The sequence below is a fragment of the Podarcis gaigeae genome, assembly GCF_964106915.1.
Source record: "Podarcis gaigeae genome assembly, chromosome: 9".
Classification (NCBI taxonomy): Eukaryota; Metazoa; Chordata; class Lepidosauria; order Squamata; family Lacertidae; genus Podarcis; species Podarcis gaigeae.
Genome location: NC_139685.1, coordinates 76,278,223 through 76,291,929, shown reverse-complemented (window position 1 = coordinate 76,291,929; position 13,707 = coordinate 76,278,223). Strand labels below are relative to the sequence as shown.

The 13,707-nt window shown below is 48.4% G+C and overlaps 1 protein-coding gene across 2 annotated transcripts in view; it reads right to left on the bottom strand.

Annotated features, from left to right (window-relative positions):
- The window catches only part of FBXO41 (F-box protein 41), a 120,975-nt gene that overhangs the window by 70,268 nt on the left and 37,000 nt on the right, over positions 1-13,707 (bottom strand). The window contains exon 1 of one of the 2 annotated variants that reach the window (XM_083756479.1): positions 4,915-5,230. The exons of the other annotated variant lie outside the window; for it this stretch is intronic. The gene's annotated coding sequence lies outside the window, so the exon portion shown is untranslated. Of the gene's footprint in view, positions 1-4,914; positions 5,231-13,707 lie in introns of those variants that run through there. 2 annotated transcript variants of the gene reach the window in all.

The following is a 13,707-nucleotide window of genomic DNA, read 5'->3' as shown; positions in this document are numbered from 1 at the left end:
CCGGAGCAGGAGAAAACAAGCTTGTTCCCTCTTCCATGTGACAGCCCTGGAGATATTTGAAGATGGCTCTCATCTCTCCTCTCTGTCTCCTCTTCTCCAGGCTAAAAAATACCCAGCTCCTTCAACCACTCCTCATAAGGCTTAGTTTCCAGACCCTTTATCATTTTGGTTGCCCTCCTCTGGACACATTCCAGCTTATCAACATCCTTAAGTTGTGGTGCCCAGAACTGGACACAGCACTCCAGGTGTGGTTTGACCAAGGCAGTATAGAGTGAGACTATTCCTTCCCTTGATCTGGACACTAGACTTCTGTTGATGCAGCCTAGAACATCATTAGGTTTTTTTGCTGCTGCATCACACTGTTGACTCATTTTAAGCCTGTGGTCCCCTGAGACCTCCAGATCAGGTGTCTGCAAACTTGCCGCGGCTCGGGCCGGTGTCTCTAGTGGTGGGCCAGAGGGTGGGGAGTGCATGCCCATACGATGCACACACGCTATTTCCGGCACACTTCTGGGTCGGGGGAGCACCAGAAATAGCTTGGGCCCGGGCCTCTTCTGACCCGGATGTGACCAGAAATAACGATTGCGCATGCACAAATAACGATTGCGCATGCACACAAGCTATTTCCGGTGCTCCTCCGACCCGCAAGTGGGCAGCCGTGCAGCGCAGCGCCAGTAAGAGCGGGCGGCGGCAGCGGGTAGCAGGGGTTGCCGCAGGCTGGATAAACGAGTCCCTCGGGCCTTATCCGGCCCGCGGGCCTTAGTTTGGGGAACCCTGATCTAGGTCATTTTCACATGTTCTGCTAGAAAGCCATGTGTCCCCCATCATATATTTCTGCATCTAGTTCTTCCTGCCTAGAACGTCTACTCTCATTGCTGCTCCCTGCAGATATCATTCCCAAGCCCCTTTTTCTCAAAACGTTTACTGGGAAGGGGGGGGGCAGGATAACTTCAGCAGTTGGAATGACCCACAAGTATTGCTTGGTAACAGTCAAATGCACAAACCTAGGGCAGACTCTCACCCAATGCCACCTGGGGCCACAAGCCCCAGAGGTTAGTATGAAAAAGCGCGATTTGGCTACCAACCTCCTGTCCCAGGAATGCAAAAAGAAAGAAAGAAAGTGAACTTGAATCGGATGCGATGGAGCACAACTTTTGACAAGACACCTTCTTATTCAATGTGCGAAATGCAGGGAAGTGTGACAAAGTGTCAGAGACACACACACACTCCTAGGTTCCCAAAAATGTGATGACATAGCATAAGACAAATACAGTGGCACCTCGGGTTAAGAACTTAATTCGTTCTGGAGGTCAGATCTTAACCTGAAGCACCACTTTAGCTAATGGGGCCTCCTGCTGCTGCACAATTTCTGTTCTCATCCTGAAGCAAAGTTCTTAACCCAAGGTACTATTTCTGGGTTAGTGGAGTCTGTAACCTGAAGCGTCTGTAACCTGAAGCGACTGTAACCCAAGGAACCACTGTATGCTATGTAGCTACTGCCCCTTCATCAGAAGAGCAAGCAAAATACAACACAGTCCCTGTCCGAAAGGGGTTACAGTCTCTTTTCGACAGGCAAAACCAGATGGAAGGGAAACCAACTTGAACCAGCTTTCTGGATGCCACAAAAATCGCTTAACCCAGGGACCTTCCGGCAAGTGACACCCGGCACAGATGTTGAATTTGACTGGTGCACCACATTCTGAAGTCTGCAGACGAGTGTCCAAAGTGGAACATTTAGCTTGGAGAAGAGAAGACTGAGAGATGATAGGATAAAGGTAAAGCTAAAGCTAAAGGGACCCCTGACCATTAGGTCCAGTCGTGGCCAACTCTGGGGTTGTGGTGCTCATCTTGCTTTACTGGCCGAGGGAGCCGGCCTACAGCTTCCGGGTCATGTGGCCAGCAGGACTAAGCCACTTCTGGTGAACCAGAGCAGCGCACGGAAACACCATTTACCTTCCCGCCGGAGCGGTACCTATTTATCTACTTGCATTTTGACGTGCTTTCGAACTGCTAGGCTGGCAGAAGCAGGGACCGAGCAACGGGAGCTCACCCCGTCGTGGGGATTCGAACTGCTGACCTTCTAATCGGCAAGTCCTAGGCTCTGTGGTTTAACCCACAGCACAACCCGCATCCCGTGTATTTGTTGTGGTGATAGGATAGCTGTCTCCAAATATCTGAAGGGTTGTCCCGCGGAAGATGGAGCAAGCTTGTTTTCTCCTGCTCTGGAGTGGTAGGACTTGAACCAATGGCTTCAAATGACAAGGAAGGAGATTCCAGCTATATATTCGGAAGAAATTTCTGATGCTAAAAGCTGTTTGAACTATCTTGGAAAGTGGGGGCCTGGACATCCCTTCATTAGAGCTTTTTAGACAGGGGTTGCATGGCCATCTGTCTGGGGTTTGTTAGCTGTGGTTCATGCATTGCAGGGGGTTCGACTAGATGACACCTGGAGAGCCCCTTTCCTTTCTACAATTCTATGATTCCAAAATGGTCCAGATTTCCATTTTGCCTCCAGCAATCACAGATTTGTTATCTGAGGTTTTCCCCCCTCCAAACCAACAGCAACAACAATTTATTACCTGTACCCCACCCATCTGGCTGGGTTACCCTAACTTGGCTTCCAACAGAATATAAAACAAAACATCAAACATTAAGAGCTTCCCTATGCAGGGCTGCCTTCAGATTTCTTCTGAAAGTTGTTCATCTCTTTGACATCTGGTGGGAGGGCATTCCATGGGGCAGGCACAACTACCAAGAAGGCCCTTACAACAATTGTTTTCCTGATCGCATACCGTATTAAATGTTTTTGCTTTGAAATGAGCAATTGGAGGGTATTTGAGGAGAGGGTTCTGGCTCAAAAGTTGAGTAGCCAACTTGGGCATGTTGTCACTCAGCCTCAGTTCCTCATCTGTAACATGGGCGCAGCAATGACATACCTTGAACATTAACGCCTTCCTTTGAAATAAGGATTTAAAAAACCCAGACCCTGGTGCCATCCTTTCAAAACTCTAGCACGAAAATCCCCTGGGCATTGCAGAATATACCACATATTCAATGAATCTGCCTAAGAGACCTGCTTTCACCAATGAGCACCATTTGGCAACTTCCCATTCTTTCTCCTGACACCTCACTCTTTCCCCACCAAACCACTTTCTTTGAAGTGAGCAAAATTGCCATCCAAAAGGGACGAATTCCTCACCCGGATTTCCCTTAATGTCTCCTAATGTTTCTCTCGTGTTTTAGAGCCCAATGACATTTTTTCCCGTGACTGAAAACACACATTTCCCCTTTGATGGTTTCTGCAGCCCCTTAAACAAGGAAACCCGTGATGCAGCGCAACTACGACTGAGATGGGATTTGAGAGCATTGATGCTGGAATCAGAGCTGGGCTTTCCACAGAAATCCACTGCTTGGAATTCGGAAGCAGAACCGCCAAAAGGAATTCCTCCTATGGGCTTTGCACTTGCTCAGCTCTAAGCCTCTGTGTGCAAGACCATGTCCCTTTTGCATACTGTACAGCATTTGGCACAAGTCAAAGATGGCACGGTGCCTTCTCCAATTCAAAATAGTGAGCTCTAGGAACCTGGGGATCTGTTTTGTCTGCCTTATTCAGTGCCGTCCACTCTGACTGGCAGCCGATCTCCAAGCTTTCGGGCAGGAGAGTCTCCCAGCCTCACCTGGAGGTTCCAGGGGTTGAACCCAGCCCTTCTGCATTCAAAGCAGCTGCTCTGCCAGCGAGCTACAGCCCTTTCTAGCTAGAAAACGGAGGTTTATTCTTCCTTAGCAAATTTCCTTCGGAATCTTGGTTCTCCCGTCCACACACACACACACCAGAATGCAAACATGACAAAGGTCGGTTTTGCATTAAATAGCTCCCTGAGAAAAGAGATCACAGGGGGAGTTTCTGTGAGCCTGCAAACCTTCCACAATATTTCTGAAAACATATCGCCCCTAATTTTTTTTTATTTTTTTTTGCATACTTAACCACAGGGCTCTTCTTAAACTCTCTCGCCTGGCTCATTACAGACCCCAAAGTAGTTCGCAAACCCTCTAGTTGCAATATTAATACTCAGCCATCATTCCAGTTAACCCTTGCTAGCCCGCATCCACGGCGGCTCTGATTGTAAAGCTACAACTGAGGCGGCGCACCTCCAGAAAGCGAGATCTCAACCTTCGAGCATTCATAAGTGCCTTATGGATAACACTCCCGACAATCTGGATTTCATGCAACGGTTACTATGAGATACTGCGATAGCTAATTTGCACATGCAGAGTGGAGAAGAGGGAGGGAGGGAGACAGGGGGGGGGCTCTTTTCTTTTCTCCAGCTACATCAGATAGAGGGGAAAGGGGGGGGGGGAGAGAGAAGAAAAGAAAACTGGAATAATAGAACCTCTTACGGCAGAGACTAAAGGAGTCCGTATTGAATTCTGTTTTGTGAGTCACTGTCAGCTAATTGGATGGTCTGTGCGGGGAGAGCTACACAGAAAACCTCTGCAATCCTCGCCTCTAGAATTTGCTCCTTGCTTTTCATCCTTCCATTCTGCCTAGAAAGACGCGAAAGATTTCAGGGGATGGGGGAGCAGAGATCCACACATTCGCTCCCCTCCTTATTTTTGCCTGTTCCTTCAAAGGCCACAGTGTGACATTTCCAACCTACTCCCAGTGTGGGGTAGGTGTTATTTTTTTAACCCTACACCTGGCTGGCACAGAGACCCGAGCATTGGAAAAATTGTTCATTTTACAGGTTCCTTGATGGGGAGAAAATAAAAAACACCCACCCACCTCGAGAGGAGACGTGCGCCGCTGTGCAAGGCAAGGCAGAAGCATCCTTTCTCGCTCTTCGCTTTTCCCCAACCCAGAGAATTTTGCACATCAGCCTGACAGCATGCCCGTGGGGAGAGAGAGAGCCTTACCTTCAGGGCTGGCCTGCCTGATCTCCCCGTTTTCACAGGTCCTGGAGCGACCAGGTAATGGCAGCGGGCGCAGGAGATGGTCTGCGGAGGCTGCACACCTGCCCAGGTGTCCTGGCTGCCCTCCTCGCACGCGGCGCCTGGATGAGGAGACGGAGCTCGGGGACGCACAGTCTCTCCTGCTTAGTCCATACCTGTCTTCTGGGTCCTGCAAAGGAGAGAGAGAGAGAGGGAGAAATCCCTTTCCTTCCCAGAGAGGGCGGTAGCAGCTCTTATCTGCTGTGCCTTTAGAAGGAGGCAGAGAGGCAGAGAGAGAGAGAGAGAGAGAGAGAGAGAGAGAGAGAGAGAGAGAGAGAGAAGGCGCGCCAGACCAAAAACCTCTCTCCAATTCCAAGGAGGTGGCGGTGGGGGGGAGGCGGGATAGGATAATCTGACCCAACCGCCCCTTGTGTGTGTGTGTGGGGGGGGGGGGGGAAACCAGCGACAGCGAGACCCTTTGTCGGAGCTGGGGAGGCCGAGAAGGCGGTGAGAGATGGAGAGAGAGAAGGAGGAGGGGACGCTTTTCCTGAGCTCAGCAGCACCCATCAGCTGATTGCAATCTCCGTGCCTCCATTTCCAAGGGAGCCACAGAGAAAAGAGAGGGGGAGTGGAAATGGGTGCGGGGGGGGGGGCGAGGAGGAGGAGGAAGAGGAGGAGGAGGGGAGATGCGGGAGGCCAAACTGGAAGGGTCTCTCTGGGCTGGAGGAAGGAGTTTGCAGCTGCTCAAGAGGCGGGTGGGGAGGGAGGGGTTTGGCACGGCTCCCGGGCTCCCCCCTTCCACTCAACAAGCACCCCCTAACCCCAGCTGGCTGTGCACTGTGAAGCAGCCTCTCTGCTCCATGGCAGCCCCTCCTGCGCCGTCTGGCTGCGGGGCTGCGATGCCGGGGGGGGGGCCGTTGCCCTTCTGTCTCTGCCCTGTGCCAAGCTCCCATGTTTTTTTCGGGGGGGGGGGCAGAGAGGCAGCCGGCACAGCACCAGGGCCAGCGCGAACCTCTCCACGTTTTGCAAAACACCCCCTTTGCGTTCCTTTTCTCCCTCCCCGGAGCGAAAGGGGCGTGTGTGTGTGTGTGTGTGTGCGCGCGCGCGCCAGCTTGCACACCCAGGCGCAAGGTCACTGGACGCGCACACTCGATATATTTGCGCGTGCATTGCACCGACTGCAGAACTGAGCGCCAACCCGCGCTGCAGATTTGCAGCCGAGGAATCGCCCCCCAAAAGATGCAACGATGGCTCTGCTCTGCTTCTGAATACAGTACCAGTTGCTGGAAACTGCGGGCGAGGAGAGTGGCGCTCGGGCATCTGGTTGTCCATTGTCCCGATCCACCTACGTGGCTCTTCTTAGGTTCTTAATTCTGCAGCCCGGTTCCCCGCATGACCCTCTCCAGCCGTAGGGGGGTTTATAAATCCCAGCAGTATGGCGCACCGGTTAGAGCGCCAGAGTGCCTCTCAGCTTAAACTACCTCGCAGGGTTGTTGCGGCGATTAAATGAGGAGAGGGGAGGACCACCCGCACCACTCTGAGTTCCTTGGAGGAATAGGTGGTATGTGGATGTAAGAAATGAGTAAATAATAGTAATAGAAAATAAAAAAATATAATATATAAGGATTGCAGCACAGTACTAAAAATACATTGACTCTCAGCAAAGAGAGTCAAAAGGCACCACAGGGCAAAAGATACACGGTAACAGCCGAGACTCAGATGATTAATATTAAATAAATAAAATTGTGTTAGAATTCTGGGAGAATTGAAAAAGACCTGCTGGCACCGAAAATGTATTAATGTAGTTGTTTGGCAAGGTTCTATAGGGAGATTGGGGGGTGGGGACACCACTGAGAAGCCCCTGTCTCTTGTGGCCACCCACCAGGGTGAGGGGGAACTCTGAGCTAGTGAAGGAGAGAAATGAGCTTCGGTTCAAATTTTGAAAACCTACCTAATTCACAATCTCCGTGTGAACTGAAACACAGCCAGCCCTCAAAACCCACACTGACCAAATAACCAAATGTGGGAAATGGGAAAAGCGTGCCGAAAATGCATTATAATTAAGGGAAAATTCTTGCAAAGACATGCAAGCAAGGCAAAATGGCGTACAAATACCTGGATCTTAGGAACAACGCACACTGAACTGCTGGTGAGTTTTCGTGAGGACTTTTAACAAGATAATAAAATGCAACCCGAGGTAGAAATGGGGGGAACTGAACGCAATCCGCGCATCCCTAGTCAGAGCAGAGCCTCTATAGATGATCTCAGGTAGGTACATTTTCTATTTGGAGCATTGGCCTCAGCAGTGCAGAGACAAGGCTCTGCTAGCACCATGGACAGCTCCGTGAAGAGCTGAGCATAGAGGTTGCTTCAGCAGCAGGCAGCCATCCTTTGGCTGGGACTTCAATTAGGTCCTGCAGCCCTTTCCCAGTAGCAGGCTCCTCTTTCTGCTGGGGCCTCTTCTATTTATAGGGGCCCACCCTGTTTTAGCAGTCGTGGAGTCCAACAGAGCAAAGGAGACCCTGGCTCCGCTGCAGCATGACATCCTCAGGCCGGAAAGCAGCTGTTACTCATCCGTGAGATAGCTCACTTGGTAAAGCATGAGCCTTTTAATCTCAGGGTGGTGGGTTCGAGCCCCACTTTGGACAAAAAGATTCCTGCATTGCAGGGGGTTGGACTAGATGGCCCTCGCGATCCCTTTCAGATGGACAATTCTATAATATTAGTATTATTGTTGTTTAGTCATGTCCGACTCTTCGTGACCCCTTGGACCAGAGCACGCCAGGCACTCCTGTCTTCCACTGCCTCCCGCAGCTTGGTCAAACTCATGCTGGTAGCTTCGAGAACACTGTCCCATCATCTCGTCCTTTGTCGTCCCCTTCTCCTTTCCCAAAATCAGGGTCTTTTCCAGGGAGTCTTCTCTTCTCTTGAGGTGGCCAAAGTCTTGGAGCCTCAGCTTCAGGATCTGTCCTTCCAGTGAGCATTCAGGGCTGATTTCCTTCAGAATGGAGAGGTTGGATCTTCTTGCAGTCCATGGGACTCTCAAGAGTCTTCTCCAGCACCAGAATTCAAAAGCATCCATTCTTCGGCGATCAGCCTTCTTTATGGTCCAGCTCTCACTTCCATACATCACTACTGGGAAAACCTTAGGTTTAACTATACAGACTTTTGTCAGCAAGGTGATGTCTCTGCTTTTTAAGATGCTGTCTAGGTTTGCCATCGCCTTTCTCCCAAGGAGCAGGCGTCTTTTAATTTTGTGACTGCTGTCACCATCTGCAGTGATCATGGAGCCCAAGAAAGTAAAATCTCTCGCTGCCTCCATTTCTTCCCCTTCTATTTGCCAGGAGGTGATGGGACCAGTGGCCATGATCTTCGTTTTTTTGATGTTGAGCTTCAGACCATATTTTGCGCTCTCCTCTTTCACCCTCATTAAAAGATTAGTATTATTACTAATGCATCATCATCGCCATCATTTACACCAATAGCCTGCCTTTCTTCCAGGAAGCTCAAGGTGGCATACATACTTTTCCCCCTCCCCATTTTAACATCACAACACCCCTGTGAGGTGGGTTAGGCTGAGAGGCAGCCACTGCCTCCCCCTTGCAAGGTCACACTCAGTGAGCTCCATGGCTGAGTGGGGATTTGAACACTGCTCTCCTAGGTCCTAGTCTGACACTCTTACCAGTAAGCCGCACTCTGCCAGAGCTGGCTGAGGGGCAGAGAGTGGCAGAGAGACCAACGGTAGGAGAAGCCAGAGGTCAGTGGGTCAGTGTCCCATCTCCTGAAATGGAAGAACAGCCCCCACCACTGAGGGGGTCCTTGAGAGCATCCTTTCTTTCATTCTACACACCACCTCTCTGCTGGTCTGCCTTCCTCAACCTCTCATTTCCCCCGTGTGTTTATATATATATATAATTTACATATGGACGCAGGTGGCGCTGTGGGTTAAAGCCTCAGCGCCTAGGACTTGCCGATCGAAAGGTCGGCGGTTCGAATCCCTGCGGCGGGGTGCGCTCCCGCTGCTCGGTCCCAGTGCCTGCCAACCTAGCAGTTCGAAAGCACCTCCGGGTGCAAGTAGATAAATAGGGACTGCTTACCAGCGGGAAGGTAAACGGCATTTCCGTGTGCGGCTCTGGCTCGCCAGAGCAGCGATGTCACGCTGGCCACGTGACCCGGAAGTGTCTCCGGACAGCGCTGGCCCCTGGCCTCTTGAGTGAGATGGGCGCACAACCCCAGAGTCTGTCAAGACTGGCCCGTACGGGCAGGGGTACCTTTACCTTTACTTAATTTATATATATATATATATATATATATATATATATATATATATATATATATATATATTTGCTTTCGTAGATTTTCACGGGTACAGGAATGCAGGTTTTGGTGTCCTCGGGTGTCTTCCCGTGTAAAAGTTGGGGTGTCTAGGCGACGTTTCGACGAGGTCTCACTCGTCATCTTCAGGCTGGTGCTTTCGGCTTCTTGTTACTGGAACAGAGTGGGATCTCAATGTTTGAGTTCCTATAAATACTGTAGAGGGGGTGTGGTGTCTAGCCTCCAATGTTCTGGGCAGAGAGGAAGTTCCCAGGCTAGTGTGCCTTTTCTTCTTTTGTTCCTTAATTACTTGAGAGATACCTAGCACACACTAGTATTTATTTATAGGAACTCAAACATTGAGATCCCGCTCTGTTCCAGTAACAAGAAGCCGAAAGCACCAGCCTGAAGATGACGAGTGAGACCTCGTCGAAACGTCGCCTAGACACCCCAACTTTTACACGGGAAGACACCCGAGGACACCAAAACCTGCATATATATATATATATATAATTTTATTAGTTTTTTAACATACCATTTTCAACAGTAATTAAACATACTTTTACATCTTATTCAATTTTTTTGACTTCCATCAGTCCTGTCTGAAAACTTTCTTTTTTTATATAAATAATATTTTATTAGATTTTAACGAGAAAAAAGATTACAGAAACAACAAAAAGATAAACACCAGAAAAATACAAAAACCAAAAATTCAACACAGAAACAAGAAGAAAATAAAAAAAATAAAAAATCCCTCCTTTCAGTTTCTCACCATTCTTTTACTTATTTCCTGACTTCCTCTCACCTCCCTTTGTATTCCATTTAAAAATTTATTCAGCAAATTCATACCCTCTTATCTTACCCTTAATTATGTGTCCCCATATAATATTACTTCATATTTTCATTTATAATCAAACCATTCTTGCAAATTCTTATTTCACCTTATTACGAAAAACTTTCCAATCCAATCTCTTAGTATACATTTCTCATTTTCCCTATTACATTTCAAACTCATAACCAATATCTCTATCTTTTCCTACTTTGTAACACTTCGTATATTCCTCCTCACAAAACTTCTTGTAGTCCTATTAGCGTAATTTGTTGATTGCAGTTGCTCTTCAAATAATTCATGTACTTCTTCCAATCTTATGTGAATCTCTGGTTCTGCAGGTTTCGAATTCTTCCTGTCATTTTGTCCAATTCTGCGTAGTCCATTCATTTCGTCTGCCATTCTTCTTTCGTCGGAATTTCTTCTTGCTTCCATTTCTGGGCTATGCTATCAATACTCTTGCCCCTGTTGTTGCATATAAGAACAATTTAACATCTTGCCTATTAATGTTTTAGCCATGTAAAAATGCTTCTGGTTTTTTTTAAAGAATGTATATTTCAACATCTTTTTCATCTCATTATATATCATTTCCCAGAAGTTCTTTACTTTCTTGCCCCCGTGCTTCAGTTAAAGCCCAGGGGAAGGTGTTGTGATGCAAGGACTTCCATGGGGCTTTCTCCATTCAGGAATCCTGGGCACCCAGAGTCCTTCTGCCTGCCTGGGAATGTGTGTCCTTGATCTCTGACCATGCCTCTTCCTTGCCTGGGCAGAGGAAGGTGAGAGAGAGAGAGAGCATGGGCAGAAAGCAGCCTACCCCACAAAGCTAACATCCATGGCCCCGCCTACTTGTGTCTGAAGCCCCGCCTACCACCAGCATGCGGCCCCCAGAACATTGCCCAGGAGGGGATGTGGCCCTTGGGCTGATTATGCCCCCATTCTCTAGAAGGAAAACAGGAGAATCATTTCCCCCTACCCTGAAGCGGTTGCGTCGAGCAGTTCTGTGGTCCCGTTTGCAAAATTGTCGTTTTCTTCGGCTGCGGTCAGGTCGGGTCAGGGATCTGCCTTAATTTGTCAGCTTCATTTGCTTTCGGCTTTGCCTGCCATGTGATGATCACGTGATTTCTCCCAATTGCGTTATCACACTTTTTCTATTTTCAGCATCTGGTACAGTTTGGACAATCTGTGCTCTCTCCGATGCTTGTTTTCTTTTTATTATTACAAAAAATAAAATAAAAATCAAATCACAATGTGTGCTTTGGGTTGCTCCAGAAGGATTTGAGCAGATGGGACTCCCAAGCTGCGTCCTTGTCTGTCAAGGCCCTGCCATAGGCAGCCAAGCGTGTGGAGGACTCGAGGCGAGATTCTCGGCGGAGCTGAGTCGGGGTGCTGGGACCGCTCCGCAGGAGCGTCGGTCCAGAGGCACGGGCAAATGGCAGGGTGGGGGCCTGCCCTGAGAAGCCAAGGGGGCCTGGAGTGAGGAGGTAAGGGCAGCAGCCAGGGAGTCAGGCTGATGTGGGGCAAGGAGAAGGAGGCAGGGAGGCCTGGAGCTGAGCTGTTTACCCGGCAAAGGTCTGGAGGAAACTGGCAACCAGTTTATCGAGCATTCATCTGGATTTGCTTGCGTAGGTTAGACTTCACTGAGCGCTCCTAGAATCGTAGAATTATAGAATTGTGGAGTTGGAAGGGACCCTGAAGATCATCCAGGCCAACCCCCTGCAATGCAGGAATATGCAGCTCTCCTATACATTCTGATTTGTTTCGCTGGGCGGTTATATGGCAGGGAGCACCCATTCTGATCTGCTCTCAGGGCGCTTGTGCATCTTCCTGTTAATCATTTGACACTTTTCTTTCTTTCTTTCTTTCTTTCTTTCTTTCTTTCTTTCTTTCTTTCTTTCTTTCTTTCCTTTTATTGATAAATGCAAAACACAAACCAGAACACTGAACAAACTTATTATACATAGATACATACACCTCTCAACTTAGATTACAAAAAACCCCATACAAACTAAACATACAGACATAAATTTTGACTTCCCTCCACCTATATGTGGCTTCCTTTATTTCTTTTCTTCTTTTTGCTGTTATCAATATTGTTTTTGACTATCTCATCTTATACCCATTTCTTCTTAATTTTTTACTCTATAAGTTTCATTCATTGCATACTGATATATTAATACCAGAACAATGTTCTTTGATGCATTCCTTCACGCAAGTCCACTCCTCTATCAGTTTTTGGGCCTGCACTGTTCAATGCATTCTGTGGCCATCCGTTCCAGAGATCTCTGCTGTGATATGCTCATCCTTTCCACCTCAAGGACCGCATCTTCCCATATGAACCTACCCGGACCCTGAGATCATCTTCTGAGGCCCTCCTTCATGTGCCTCCTCCTCGAGAGCTCCGGAGGGAGGCAACGTGAGAACGGGGCCTTCTCTGCAGTGGCTCCCTGTCTGTGGAATGCTCTCCCCAGTGAAGTTCACCTGGCACCTTCATTATACAGTGGTACCTCAGGTTGCAAATGCTTCGGGTTACAAACACTTCGGGTTACAATCTCCGCTAATCCTGAAGTAGTACCTCGGGTTGAGAACTTTGGCCCAGGATGAAAATGGAAATCGCGCAGCGGTGGCGTGGCAGCAGCAGGAGGCCCCATTAGCTAAAGTAGTACCTCAGAGACATCACCTTGCCAACAAAGGTCCATATAGTTAAAGCTATGGTTTTCCCAGTAGTGATGTATGGAGGTGAGAGCTGGATCATAAAGAAGGCTGATCGCCGAAGAATGGATGCTTTTGAATTATGGTGCTGGAGGAGACTCTGGAGAGTCCCATGGACTGCAAGAAGATCCAACCTATTCATTCTGAAGGAAATCAGCTCTGAGTGCTCACTGGAAGGACAGATCCTGAAGCTGAGGCTCCAAGACTTTGGCCACCTCATGAGAAGAGAAGACTCCCTGGAAAAGACTCTGATGTTGGGAAAGATGGAGGGCACAAGGAGAAGGGGATGACAGAGGACGAGATGGTTGGATACTGTTCTCGAAGCTACCAGCATGAGTCTGACCAAACTGCAGGAGGCAGTGGAAGACAGGAGTGCCTGGCGTGCTCTGGTCCAGGGGGTCACGAAGAGTTGGACACGACTAAACGACTAAACAACAACAACAACAAGTACCTCAGGTTAAGAATGGTTTCAGGTTAAGAACGGACCTCCAGAATGAATTAAGTTCGTAACCCGAGGTACCAATGTACACCTTTAGGCGCCAGGCGAAAACATTCCTCTTTCACCAGGCATTTGGCTGATTGACATCCAATGCCCTTTTAAAATGTGCTGTGGAAGCAGGGATTATTGGGTTGTCTTTATTTTTATAATTCATTTCATGTTTTTTATATTGTAGTTTTGTGTTGTGAATTGCCCTACAGGGTTTGGGTGGTATACAGATTCAACAACAACAACAACAACAACAACAACTTCTTATTTATACCTCACCCATCTGGCTGGGTTTTTGCAGCCACTCTGGGCGGCTTCCAACAGAACACTAATAACAATAATAATAAAGCAACAACACCAAACATTTAAAACTTCCCTAAACAGGGCTGCCTTCAGATGTCTTCTAAAAGTCTGATAGCTGTTTATTTCCTTGACATCT